Raw genomic sequence first — 14,954 nt, forward strand, 5'->3', positions numbered from 1 at the left:
AACAATTTTTACAGTGTTAAACATCTTACTTTATTGATCTGTCACAAGTGACCAATGTGACCTCAACTACCATGTTTTCCAGATTATATTGTACTTCCTAGTTGTTTGACTGGACATGTGACTTATATTAGGAAGCCAATGTGACTTTCAGGTGTACCATTCATTTCATTCAAAGCCTCAGATTTGTCAAGTTTTTCTAATATTCCTCATCTTTTGAAAAAGTTGGAAAAACAACGACAACATAATGTTTGGCAATGCATTGATCTTGTGTATTCTGTGGTACTGTAATCTTTAAGTAACTCTCTTGAGCCTCAATGGTGACTACATCTTATTTTTGTATCCTAATTTAAAACATTCATTTGTAGCGTCTGCACTTTGGCCTCCACCATTGCTATTGTTTGAACTAATTCAACATATTTTCTCTTAATTTACTGAACTAATACAGACAAACTGGTTTAAACAGGGTGTGTTGAACATCCAGGGCCAGAAATGGAGTTATAGATTGTGTAATTGTAAATTACTGTCCCTCTAGTGTCGTCCTACACAATCAAAATCTCTAAAAGAATCTCTGTTGTTCAATTTGACCTGTACCTAAAGGGTCTTCGTGTTTATTTGGAGACCACATGTTTCACATTCATACAGGTACTGAGGCATATGTCATTTTTATCCCGATGTGCCAGTGAAAAGTTAAGTGCTCCTGTGTACAACTTAAAAACTCAATATTCAAGGCATTTATTAGATCTGAGTGCCAAACCCCAAATCTACAACACCATATTTACAACATCTATTCACATATGGAGTACTGGGTGGCAATAGTGTCTGATGGAGCTATGAGCTATTTATGGGCTGTTTAATGTCATGAAAGCAGAATTTTGTAATGACTGAACTAATCTAAAAGTTCTAGACTGTTATACGTGGGCTGGCTATAGCTAATCGATATGCTCTCTGAATGAGGTTGATAGTGTTTAAAATAGGCATTATGGAACTACACAAACAGTAAGTACTTTGATACGAGATTCATATGTGATACGCTGCTGACAAGTTCACTTATTCTTATTTAGTCTGGGTATCTAGAGCTGTAGCCATAGTTAATGTCGGGTAAATAAAATTTTTCTCCCTATTTAGCTGGAAGATGCACAGGTGGTAATGAATATTTTCTGCAGAGTTTAATAAGCACTAAAAACAGCATGAGACACATGACTTGCTTCAAAGCTCCTGACCACAGTTGAAGAAAAAGTGCTGTTTGAGAAAAACAACAACAATCTTTAGCTGCTACAAATATTAATTCTGAATATCAACATTTCCAGGATTGATTCACTTAGGGCCAACTGGCATACCACAAGCAAGTCAGAAACATATTAGAGAACTACATATGTGTAAAACCATGTTGAACAACTAAGCTTGATTGTGTTCTGATTAGAAACTCCAGATACCCTACAATGGTGCTTTAACCCAGAACTATTTTAAAATGTTTCATTGAATTTTAAAAGAGCATCAATTGAACTTGGCTGTCACGTAAACCCCTGCTTGTGTGCTCTTAGTTGTCTCACTCTCGGCTTGTAAGGCATTGTGTAGTCGAGCTTTTTCACCTTGATGCTTGAAACGGCAACACTGTTTTAACAACGTCACACATTTTAAATACCTTGATTTTTGTATAATTTGTACCTCATTGTAATCCCCACTGTTGCACGACGAGACATGGGTGACTCTGCATAGCTCCTTGATCCAGGATAGAGAGAGAATATACCTCTGGTTCATTTTTAATTAATGGAGGTAGCACGATGTACCAATTGGTTGATTTGTTAAGCCATCAAATAAAAACACAATAAAAGTATGAGCAGTGTTGAGCAGGTATGAACTGGGGGTGCAATGGTACAGGTAGCCCACAGTTCACTCTGACCCTTGGTTTTTGAGCCATGGTTTCATTTCAGTTTCGGTGCGGGTTTCTTACATAAAGTCAACATGGTTTTTGTTTTTTTTAAGTAGGACTATGTTAAAAAGCGTTCTTGATAAAGTTGTTTTTTTCACCTGGTGTTACCTTCTGAAGTCCTCGACTGTCAGAAAATGTTGCCTCAGTGTGCTTAAGCTGGAGATGCATGCTGCTATTGCTCTTTTCTTTTTACGTATAGGACATGTTTCCAGCAACATTTGCTGACCGTGATATTTCTGTTGGCTTTTTCACTCCCTCTTTGGGTGTATTCAACAGCAAAACCAAAATCATCACACACCAGAAAAAGATTTGAAGCTGGCGCAGAGAGGGAGCGGAGGTCCGACATATTGCAAAACTTTCGTAAAACATCTAAATTAGCTGTAGTGAAACCAAAACCAGGATGGATTGAGCAACTACACAGCTTATTTCTCGCCTTAAAAGTTTACAGAAATACTTTTCGCTGAACTGTTTTAGTAATGAATGTAACCATATTGATCCGGTTTCACAGCCTCCCGAGTGACGCAATTGTAGACTCCGCCAAGTGGCCCCCAAGAGACACACCCATCAAGTGTGAGATTTTCAGATGCAATGCGTTTCCAATTGAGAAACGACCCCATGGAAACGTGACTCGCTTTCCCTGGCTCAAGTTGCAGGCGGAACCATGAAAATGATCCGACATTAAAGTTGTTCTACCTGAAAAAATCTGTGAAATATGCTTCCTATGAAAGGTATCACTTCGGCACGGAGAATAAACCCATACACAAAAACAAGACCATTACCACTCATTTTCACAAATTTCCAACCCGCAGTTTCCTAAATCTAAATCAATCACAACAAAATCGCTGTTTACAAACAAACTGGAATTTGTGGCCATCAAACTGTGTTTACGTTTTGCTTACCGACGTCATCTTCAGAAACCTGCGCGCATGGGTTTGCAATGGCATTGCGGCAGTTCAAGTGAACATATCAACATTTGACGGATTCAGCCCTAAAAAAACAGACTTTCTCAGAGTTTTCAAGCCACAAGAATAGTTGTAAATGTTGTGAAACTGATCGTTTATCCTTTTTACAGTGTGAATCGAGATCTCGTGAGATCATGTACAAACGGGATAATGCACACACAGTGCCTTGGGAAACTTCGTGAGTTTCTGTGTTTTGATTTTTCTCATGCGGATTCTTGTAGAGTAACTTTAACTAGCGGGGAGGACGTTTGTGCCACAGGCAGACTCGGCCTGTCGAAAGGCACGCACACATGCACATAATTAATTGCAAAATCAAAAGACCACCGCCCTTAAGAGCTTATTGAACTGTGCAGAGCGGACTGAATGGTTCAATATCCCTTGAATGGACATAAGGCAGAAATGATTGTGTAAACTAACTTTGTTTTGTAGATTTTCACCTTTTTAATTGTCTCTTATCAGTTAAGCCTGATGTCTCTAGTAGTTGTAGAACATGTGTAAGCTTTCTCACATGAATTTGGTTGCATAGCTTGAACACCCTTTGGTTGGGTTTGCATTATTTACATGTTTGCCATATGATGGGATGCTGCATGCCTCCATATCACACACTCATTTCTTAACTGAAATGAACAAGGTGTCACAAACGTTAAAAAGGGACCAGATGAACTTAAGTTGGAACGGTGGATAACCATCTCACATCAAACTGTCAATCCTTTTTTGGATTCTTTGTTTTGGTGTCTTTGAGCAGTAAGACTTTAAAGATTGTTTTCCTGAATCTGTTTTGCCAAACATTCTTGCCACCATATTTTGATGAATTTTATGTTTTTGCCTACAGCTCTCCCCACGGTCAGTGTTTATTAGGGAAATTCAAACTAAACTGTACTGCATGTGTCAAATTGTGTGTAGTTTCACTGTAGGTGCTGTTACTCATGCAAAGCTCGTCACCACCTGGCAAAAGGTCTCGCTCTGTGTTTTGAATAGTCAAAATAAGTGGCACCAGGGCCGCTTAGTGACCCACACACAGGCCTGTCACCACTCAAACATTGTGTAACCTTACCGCAAACCCATCACAAGCTCTGGCAGGACTTTGTATGTACATTTCAAGGCCTGCTGGAGCTTGAATAGAGACTTTCTCACAGTGTATTTACATTCTAGCCCTTACTGCCACCGGGGAAATGTGACCAAACCTGAATTCCAAGATGATGGAAAGGAAAGACGCTATTACTGAGTTTTCTTCCTCTTTAAAGCTGAAAGGCCACAATCACTTGAGCACAAGAGTGGGGCAGCTATCATGTGACTCTTCACACACACATGTTCCTCTCTTGGAAGCTTGGGGAGAAAGCATTGGGGGGAGGGGTATGATTATTAATGTAATCAAAGGAGTGTATTTTATGTTTTAAATAAAGTCATGCTTTTGGCTTTGGGCAAGCCTGACCTTTCTGTTCCTTTTTTTCCCCTTTTTTTAATCTAACTCATTCATTTGCTTGTATGAAAAGATGGTTGTGCAGCTGTCCAAAGCACAAAACATATCTTTGTTAATGTATGTGAGCTTTTTTTCTTTTCAACATGGATTTTCTAATTGTTTTCATGTTATGGCATTTGCACAAAATCAGACAACATTACCAATTGTCCATAAAGTCACTTTAGTTGGATTACTTTCATATTTTTGCATTTAAATTTATAACACTGATCAGTTTATAATGGATATATATATATATATATATATATTATACTACAATGCCAGAGTCTGCCTTTTTTCCCCCCAACAGTGTTCCCTGTCTCGTAAGAGCAAACAGCATCATGGAATGTTTCACTGATCAATCAATTAAGCTCAACTGTCAGTCCCATTGATGTTATGTGTCCTATCATCAGACATTCCCCACAGGAGGCAGCCACACCGAGGGGGTGCATGCATACACAAAAGTGTCCTGTTAAAGAGACAGTTCTTCCAGAGAAAATAAACAATGCAGTGCTGAGTTGTACACGTTATAATGTAAGCTAAGTGCTGGTCGACTACTCACAGTGATATGATTTAGGCAGTCGTCAAAGATTTTTAGATGCTGATGCAACGATATAAGCAAACTGAATTCTTAATCACTGTGTTGGGGGGGGGGTTCTGTTTTAGAGTAAAAAGCTCTGGTTGGTTTGCCCCCAATTTAAAGATCAATACTCAGCTAGATTCAGTCAGGGTTTGAACGCTCAAAAGACGCAGGCCTTCATTGCATAACAAGCACAAAAAAATTCTGTCGTTCTACTATAGGTGTATATTTTTTGGGTCCCTCAGCGTTTATGTGCTCCAGCTTAAAAACGGCACTTCTTTGGTGTAGCACTGTCTTTACAGGTTTTTGTGTTTATTCACAATAATGAAAACGTTTTCAGTCATAGTAATTGCTTTATATGATATCGTGCTTGGATCTAAAAGACCTGCCTAAAACATTTCAGGACCTTGTGTGTTTTTTACCTTCAATATCTTCGTCGTGGGTGGCATCTATACAAAAGTGTTTTAACATTGAATATGCATACTTCCAGTAACGCATGCAAGGTAGGCATTGTGTCATTGGTAGTATGCTTTTAGGTGGTTTGACCGTTGTCCAGGAAATGCAAGAGTTTCATCACACCCTTATTGCCTCTGGCTCTAAGTCCGCTGTTGTGGAAAGGTTTTTGTGTGGTGCATACAACTCAAATGTATCTTTGTAAAATGCTTCTACCCCCGAAAGCCAGCCCTCCACCCCCGCTGATCTGAGAGGCTTGATATCCCATAAATTGAAAGCATGTGACACAAATGTTTTATGATGCATATGGTGTTCTTCTTGTTAAGTGTATGTCCAGTAAGGATGTTTTCAGTGACTAACTCTTGAGTTGACATATTTATTGAAGCATTTTTATAACTTGCTGAACAAAATCTATTTAGGAAATTACTTTAGTGAGCTTGACAGATTAATTTTCACCTAAACTGAGAGGAACACCATGATAAGAAATGTGCCAGGTTGTGCATCCTCATTTGTAGCCTCAGGATTTTGCTCCACTTTCAATGGAGCAAAATGGGTTATGGGGCCTGAGGCTAGCCACTTTCAGCTCAGCCATTCTTCGCAAGGCTCAAAAGGATTTGAAATCCACCTTCTCTTCGGTTATTTTAAAATCACAATTTATCATCAATCTTTGCTTACTGCCTGGTTTATATCATTGGCGGAATGTCCAGTAAGTCTGACAGAGCATTCCTTTTCATGAACCTCAGTTGTGCAAACTTCAAAAGCAATTACTCCTCGTGTCTTTTTTGTAAAGCTTGAGTCTTTTGGTTTTGTAATGTATTTGCATTATATCTCACATCTTAAATGCAAGGAAGTGCTTCTCTACCACCATTACTTAGTGGAATAATTGTCTAATGCAGGCAATACTATGAGAAATGTTATGTACTATTTCGTCAGTTATTTAGAAAACCGACTCAATCATAGTCGCCAAATGGTTTGTGAATGTGATAAATTGTTAGTGCTTCTCATCTGAGGTTCGATTAAGCATGTGTGTCTCTTGACTGCATACGTTTCGACACTCTTAATGCCAAGTTATTTGATTCCCAATTCCCGTGTCCTCTCAGAATCTTTAGATACATGTAACTTATATGTATTATGCCAGGCAGTACAAAAGCCGTCTCACATCAACTAGACGTTTGGTTGGAATTGCTTGAACCATGTGCTGGATGGAAATAGTATTTTATTTATATATATATATATATATATATATATATATCTCCTGACACTAGCATGTCTTCTGATGCTTTCATTCATACTGATGTTGGCTAGCCATGGAGTCACTTTTTTCCTTTACAGTGCAGTGGCTCCCTTGTATTTGGTAGAGAAAAAAAACTAGCCATAGTAAAAGCGAGTGTGTGTATTGGAGAGTGACAAAGTGAAGGAAGGATCGGATGGGGCTTTCAAAAAATGTCCAGGAGCAATTCCCTTCTGTCTTCTCGTCCTGCATCATCAGCCCTCTTGTTCCTGCCTCCTGTGTGACCTGGTTGTGTTTCAGCTACATTTACCATGCATCGCTTCCCCTCAGCACTTAGACAGACCCTCACCCACCAGCCAGACCAAAGGACCACACACAATCACTACAGTAGAGTTTTTTCCCCCTGTTTCACAGTGGACAAACACAACATAAAAGACAACAGATAATTCTACATTTATAGAAAAGACTTAATTAGATGTTCACTGTTAATGCTGTCACTGTAATAAAAGTGTGGTATTTTCCTACAATGACTGGCTTTGCAGTACTTGAATAACCTAAAACAGAAGTTCAGAAAAATGTAAAGCAGTGGTAAGATTTGGACCACATTCAAACACGTAATGCTTGTATTTTCTGTTGCCTTGAATCAACTGCAATCATTGAGACGACAAATTCAAATATGCACCGCTCTCTGTTTTGTTTGGCATTGTTGTCCTGAATCATATTGTTACAGGTTTGGTAACGAGAGCGAGTCACTGGTTGAGATGTCACTACTGGTTAGACCAGAGTTGCAGAGCACCAATTGATTTGCCTAACTCAAAGTGAAACAGCACAGGAGTGGAAGAATACTCTTAAATATTTCAGAGTTTTCTTCCACTGGATGGATGGATGGAGGAAGAAATGAGGTGACTCTTTTCCCTGCAGAGTGTTTTTTAAGCCACTCCCATTCCATCAAGACCCACTGTAAGCCAGAAATAAGATTTTTAGAGCAATCTGCCGTTTCACAACTCTGCTTAAATAACATAACGCAGTGTTATTCAAAGTAAAAAATAATAATGGTCGTAAGGTTTGGATGTAGACATCTAAAAAAAATTTCCTGTATTTTAACATAAATCTTGTGCTCCAAATTGTGCATTTTCAAACTTTGTTTTTTATGTAAATAATACCAGCACAGGCACACTGTTGATTGTAGTCAGTAAGTTGTATTTGTAGAATTACATTGGTGCTTTTATGATTCGTAAATGAACAGTGTTTAGCCATTACAGAATATTGTCTACAAGATGTGTGGTTCTCCTCACCTGCAGGCCCTATACCAGTGGTCATGTTGGCTACGGTGAAAATTGTGCATGTAGGGGGGAAGAAAACAACAGACGACGGGCGCATGTGGCAGTAGCAATGCAAGTGACTCCTCACAATTTCTACTAAAGACACAACTCAAGAAACCTTCACCAGGTTGTTGTACTGTCACGGTCATGTCATGCGCTGATATTTTCGGACAGCACGTTGCTACATTCTTACCTCCATTATCCTGATCTGTGCTGTGCATCACGTGATAACCATCTGTGGTCAGGTGTGCCCGGACGCGGTTCCAGTAGTTATTCTGGAGCAGAGCTCCTCAACCTTTTCTGCACCACAGATAGTTTTAAGCAACATAATTTTTCCGCGGACCATCAGGACAGTATATGAAAAGGTCTTAACGACTTAATGACGTATGAAAAAAACCCAATGGAGTTAAGCACCGAAAGTAACATTTTTCAAAATAAAATTCAATGCGGAAACCTGAAATGAGCATTTCGAAAATAAACTCTTTGCTCTCTCTTTGAGGCCTGGGACCAAATGATCCACGTACCAGTCCGCGGCCCCGTTTTGTGCACTGCATTGTTTCATTAACAAACCTATTTTCATTTAATTATAAGTTTAAAGGGATAACACACTGCCTGTGGACATGCTGTACATGTAGTATTGTAACAAATATCACCTACTTGTATTCAAATATTATACAAATCAAAGTTGTTGTTTTTTATATTCACAATGTGTAAATTGCTATATTAAAAATGGGAAATAATAATTGATTGAAAAAAAATTACTGTTAGATTAATCGTTTGAAAAATAATAATTTTGCCCAGCCCACCATTGATGGCCAATCTTTGCTTTTTGTCTGACAAGAAAAGTGATCTTGGCTTGAAAAAGGTTGGTGACCACTGCCCTATACTAACATGTACAACAGAGCCTGCCCATAGATCTTGGGGCACATTTATAATTGTCATGTTTGGCCAGGTTAAGTTGAACCATTGAGTATTACTGTATTATGTAAAGATGAACACGGCCATCCACACCCTGGTGTGTTCCAAACAAGGAGGCAGGGCGCGACAAACTTCAGAGGTGCTGTATCCTCAGTTTATTATATTGTGCATTATCGGACTCCACCAGAAAAAAAAATCTTTAAAATATACTTCCCATAAAAGGTGTCACAGAGAATAAACCAACACACGAAAACAAGACCATCACCACTCATTTCCACAAATTTCCAACCCACAGTTGCCTAAATCGATTGATCACACCAAAGTCGTTATGTTTCCAAACAAACCGGAATTTGTAGCCATCAAACTGTGTTTATGTTTCACTAACTGACATCTTTGGAAACCTGCGTGCATGGGTTTCAGGGATATGAAAGATGGCGTTGCAGTAGCGCAAGTGAAAATATTGACAGCATTCGACCGATTCAGCCCGGTAAAAAAGCTAGACTTTCTCAAAGAGTATTCAAGCCACGTAAATAGTTGTGAAACTAATAGTTTTTCCAGTTGCAAATCGATTCCAGTTGTGCACACAATGCCTCAGCAATGTTCGGGAGTTTCCGTGATGCTAAAATGTCAAAGAACCGGAGGATTTTCTGCAAAATTTAAATGCTGGAAATGCGTGTTTCTATGAGTTTAATGACTAATTTCTTTCAGAAAGATATTGACAACGTATTGGAGATATACAACATCAACTATAACTGGGTACTACTTTTTTCACTTTACCTGTGTGGATTCTGGTAGAGTAACTAACACTTGTAAAACTTTTATAACATGACAATGAGTTCTAAGCTGGTAAGAATCCCACTGAAAAATCCCAACACGCATTTGGTTACGTGTTGTCCAGGTCACGGGATTGTCAACATTTTTATTTGTTTATTTGTTTTTCAATATACATCAAAACAAAGTTTTGTTTACATCTTGTGCTCTGGCATTAAAATGTCAGTCATTATACTACGGTTGATTTTATTCCCAAACTTTTATGGTATTCACTTAAATGTCTGACTTTTTTTTTTTTGCCTTAATCACAGTAAAAGCGTCACAGCCTTGAACGTCATACACAGAACATATTTTCGTGAGTTTTATTTGCCCCACATAACTATGTTCACGGTGCAATGTGTTTTATAGTTTGTACAGGCATTAAGTCAACTATGATTACTGGTGCATGCCTTTTGCTTCCCTTTGTAATTTCAGTATGTACTTTTTGTAGCTGAACTTGTCTCATGCTATCCTTTTGAGTGTCTTGTATTCAGTCAGTCCTGGTGATTTGTTTACCAGCATGGGCTAGTCCCAGTCTAAGTCAGACTGACCTAATTTTCCATGAAGTGCCAGTATGTCCCCTGGTGATGCAGCACCACACAGCGCCTCATGCCTCCTGCTAAACCTCCTCCCTCTCCTGTCACTTTTTTTTTTTTCTTTTGTCATAGCTATATTTGTCTGATAGCAAGAGCCTGCCCATCAGGATGTCCTGTGTAATGCAGCTGATTTCACAGCATGGTTTTCTAGACTGGATGGACATTAGCAAATGCAATGCTAGTGGAAGAAACCACACCGAGCGTATTTGTAAAGGCTGTGCGATGTCGCCACATCCGCTGAATGTTTTGACAAAGGGAAGAGAGCAAGAGAGAGCAGAGGACAAGGGAAACACCCTTAAATAGGAAACGCCTGCTTAGAGAATCTATACATGAATATATTAAGGTGGTGGCAGCCTGCTGACACAGATGATCTGTAGTGAAGGCACTGCTTCAGCTAGCGACTGGCAGATTGTACCAAAGTCCAACAGCTTTTATGCTCTACTGCAACACGTACTGTTGGTTTCTAGCAGACGCAAATTAACCACAACCTAAGTGGCACCCTCAAGGACTTGAAGCCAAGATCTCACAGAGAGCCAAGCTAACAGGAACAATCAGATGAGTGAGACGGCCCTCAAGAAGGCAAGGGGTGGGGCAGCTGGTATCCAAGCAGGAGGGTGTAAATTATTAAAGCCACCATCTCTACCCCACCTTACAACACTATTTTGTGCTTAATGCAGTGCTGCAAGTGTTTGTCTCACAGCCGGGAAATGTATCAAAGTGCAAAGATAAGCTTTCATGACTGACCCTCTCTTTTAAAAATGTTGACGTCTATTTTTTATCTTATAAACGATGGCAGATGAACGCTGATATCAGCATATCGGTATCTACCGATAAACACTAAAGAATTGAGCAACGACACAAAACACTGATGGTCGTATGCCAATTACATTTTTTGCTGGTGCAACCAGCGTCAACACACCATGAGTACACTAGGCCATCAAGGTTAAAAAGAAAAAATAGAGGCGTCTTCACATGAGGTCAGTGTCCACAGGGGCAGTGTTTTTTCTCACATGAAAGGCACTGCAACTGAAAAGAGGCTTTCCTTCAATTACTTTTGTACAGGTCAATGCATAGTGTCTATCTACGTACTGCCCAAGGAACCAAGCTTGCTGTATGTTGCACATATACGTTCCAACTTGCTGTTAATTAGTGTATTAGTCATACTTTGTTCATGTTAGTGTTGTTCATCGCTAGTGTGTGAACCCCGAATCTCAGAGTGCTGCACCTGATTGGACAAACACGTTGTCTCTGGGGCACTCTGCACCTGGAGTTCAAACTAAACCAACATGGCGGTCACAAAACGTCTCTTTTTACTAAAACAGTTCAGCAAAAAGTATTTCTGAAAATATTTGAGGTGAAAAATAAGCTGTGCAGTTGCTCAGTCTATCCTTGTTTTGGTTCAGCTACAGCTTGTTTAGACGTTTTATGAAAGTAGCTCGATGTGTTGGACTTTCACTCCCCATGCCTAATTTGCATACCGCTGATTAGCTTAAACTTTATGTAAATGCATTGAGGACAGCTTCGGGAAGCGGGAAATTGACGGATCCTGTGAACCTGTTGATTTAATGCTCCGATGCATTCGTCCACTCCAGATTATATTGACCATGTTTTGTTTTAAAAATATCAGCACATATCAAATATTGTGCATCCTGACAAACTCCAGCAAAAAGATTTGTAGTGAGTCTATGTAACATTGAATGCATAGGTCTAGTCCATGTGATAGTTGGACTCGTTTCATATTGTACAGAACACACTGCCGCACCAAGCCCCCTGCCGCCGCTATATTATCTAATTGGCGCATATATGCGGGTGTTCAGGGTTTTTAGAACCATGAGTGTGAGCGGCGTGGCATTCAATGCCATTCAGTTCTGATTATTTAACGTTAAGTGAATAATTGCCCGTAGCAGTGAGCATGAAGAAGTGAAGGAACTTCGTCAGCATCATTCCTCCACACGTCTGCTGATTGGTAGTGACGATTGTCACTCTCGACAAGCCCGCAATATCAAAATATCTCATCTGCCGAAAACCGACATGTCTCTCCATAACAGGAGAGGAGGAGATTCAGTGGGCGCTGGATGCTGCTGCTCAGAATTGGAGGGACTAAAGATGGAAATTAGCCGTTGGCTATAATCTTGCATATTTACATGTGTATGTTCATCAATATGTGTTGTCCCTGTTTTAAATAAAAAAAATAAACTCAATTAGAAGGTATTCCAAGCTGTTGTTACTCGTCGTTCACAACCCCGCCTACATTTTAACCACACTTTGTAGTGGGACTGCGTATTAGAGTTGGGTCTGGGTGCGCTTTGCTTTACCATACCGTCCTGGCCCGCTCCGGCACATACTGCTCAGTGAGGCTCAAGGAGCCGCAGCAGAGCGACGAAAGAGCCTCATGCAGCTCCAGAGGTGTGAGTTGCCGACCCCTGGTCTCGTCAGTCAATGTGACTTGTGCATTTTGAACGTTTTTAAATAACATGTTGTTTCAGGACTAAAAGCATCTTATTTATAGCCTACTCTTTTAGATAATAAAGGCAGGGTTAGTACTTCAGAATAAATTATCGCACATCCTTCATCAAATCTACCCTGGGAAAAAAGCAATTTGTGGGTGGAAAAAGCTCTATGGTCTACTGGGAAAATATCCAATGACTAACCTCTGTGATGTCATTTGATTTGTGTGTGTGTGATGGACAATTAGACTTGTGCCTCAAATGAAGTGTCGGTTTTTGTATTTTCTACCGTTGTGCATGACCAAATACATATTTAAAGCCAAGAAACAAAAAGCAAAGTATTTTCCTTCTTGATTTTGGCTCCAATGCAGGGATGCTTACCAAGCCTGACTCCCCCTTTACCAAGGGGTTAATTAGCAGCTCCCCTCCCAATTGTCCTCTGCTTGTTCACTCTCATTAGTTTAATCTGGCTCTGTCCTCCAGCTCGCCTCGGTCGCCTCTATCCCCTTGTGCACCAGAACATCTCACTGCCGACTCCTCTCCTTACGTGATCAGGGTGATGCCTCTTGTCTTACCCCAAAATGCACTGCCAAACCCCAATAGAACCATCCTGACTTTTTTATCCCTGCATGTATACTGAGCCATTATTTCTGTTTTATTGTCATGAAAAACAGACTCATACAGAATAGAAATATTTCACTAAAATAATGCTGGTAATCTTCAGAATTCCTAGATATGCCCCCCCCCCCCCCCCTTTATTTTTTTTTCCTTTTTTTCTTTTGTACTCGTGTCTCTCACCCACTGCACCCATTTTTAAAGAAACATTGTCTCAAATGTTCTCCAGTATAGAGGACCAATACATCTTTGTGGTTTGAAAATGGATGGTGCGTCCACATACGTGAAGAAGAAATACAGAGCCTGCCTGTGCGCGTGTGTTCGGAGTCAAATTACACTTCCTCTCTCCTTGTCACTGTGTTGTGCTCGAGATGTCGGTGCTGATAGGAGTGGCTGGAAAATGTGAAGTCTGCTTCCCTCCTCCTTTCTCCTCCTCCTCCCCCACCACCTCTCTAAAAATAGCTGGTAGAAAGAGAAGCCAGCTCAGTCGAAGCTCTATCTGTTGGGCTGCCAGTGGTTTCAACACTCCCACCACCAGCAAAAGGGAAGAGAGTCTTCTGAATCACACCTCTTATGCTAATAATAATCACCACTAAAGAGTGCTGCTTTTATTTAAAAAAATAAAAATAAAAAATGCCGCATAACCTTTTAAATTTCGTTTGATTACATCTGACCCAGTGGGGGAGTTTAAGCATTTTTGATGCCAGATTTTGTGGGTGCCACACCTCAGTCACTGCATAGAATATAAAATGTTGTGCATTCTTGTGAAACACTCAGAAATTTACATTGTTTTATAACCATTTTGTTAAGGATCAAACAGTGGAATGTTCAGACAGGCTGAATGGATCACCTGACCTCAGCCAACCAAGCATGTGTTTCACTTATTTACGACTAGAGTAAAAGCAGAAAACCCCTTAATGAATGGGGAACAGGCTGCTGCACAGGACTGGCAAATCACTGCCAGCAAACAAGCTGGTACTCGTATCCACAAAACGTATGAATATGTCAGTTTTGGGTTGCAGTTTTTCCATCTGGTTGAACAGTATTTGTCAACTAACACAGCCGACTGTTAAAAACTTTGATGTTTTCTTCACAGCCAAAGGTGTTCACTTTCAGATGAATTCAGACTGTAATAGTTACATTTTCTGATCTAAAAACGTCTGGCAAAGCATATTGGACAAAATGGCATCTTTCATTCATGTTTAGTCTTAGACACTTGTACAGTAACGGTAGTATTTTTCAGTTCTGTACTGTACCAGCCTAATTGCTTCATCAAACAAGTCTTTTTCTATTTTCCTACAAAGGCTCAACTTGATAAGTCCACTGCCACCTTGTCCCTGAAAGTCAGAGAAAAACCCTGCTTGTAGACAGAATGGATGCTGTTCACATGTTGTAACAGCCACAAGGCTTGTGTGAACAGCCAGCAATGTTTAACACTGCTAACTCCACCCACAAAGTTCCTCGGCCATGGGAAAGCACAACCTCGGGACCAAGCATGTTGGGAGGGGGGGGGGGGTTCTGTGCCCCTTCGCATTGTTCCACTGCTGAGTTGGGTGAATGTTTCAGAAGGGCAAATTTGTGTTTACAAAGAGCTCTTTGGGGCCTAGTGTATCAAATGAAGATACTTTGCCATT

The 14,954-nt window shown here is 40.1% G+C and overlaps 1 protein-coding gene across 1 annotated transcript in view; it reads left to right on the forward strand.

The window, feature by feature from the left end:
- gnb1a (guanine nucleotide binding protein (G protein), beta polypeptide 1a) overlaps positions 1–14,954 on the forward strand; it is a 32,848-nt gene that overhangs the window by 6,740 nt on the left and 11,154 nt on the right. The gene's annotated exons all lie outside the window — the stretch shown is intronic.

Source organism: Lipophrys pholis (assembly GCF_963383615.2).
Source record: "Lipophrys pholis genome assembly, chromosome: 8".
In the NCBI taxonomy this organism is placed as follows: domain Eukaryota; kingdom Metazoa; phylum Chordata; class Actinopteri; order Blenniiformes; family Blenniidae; genus Lipophrys; species Lipophrys pholis.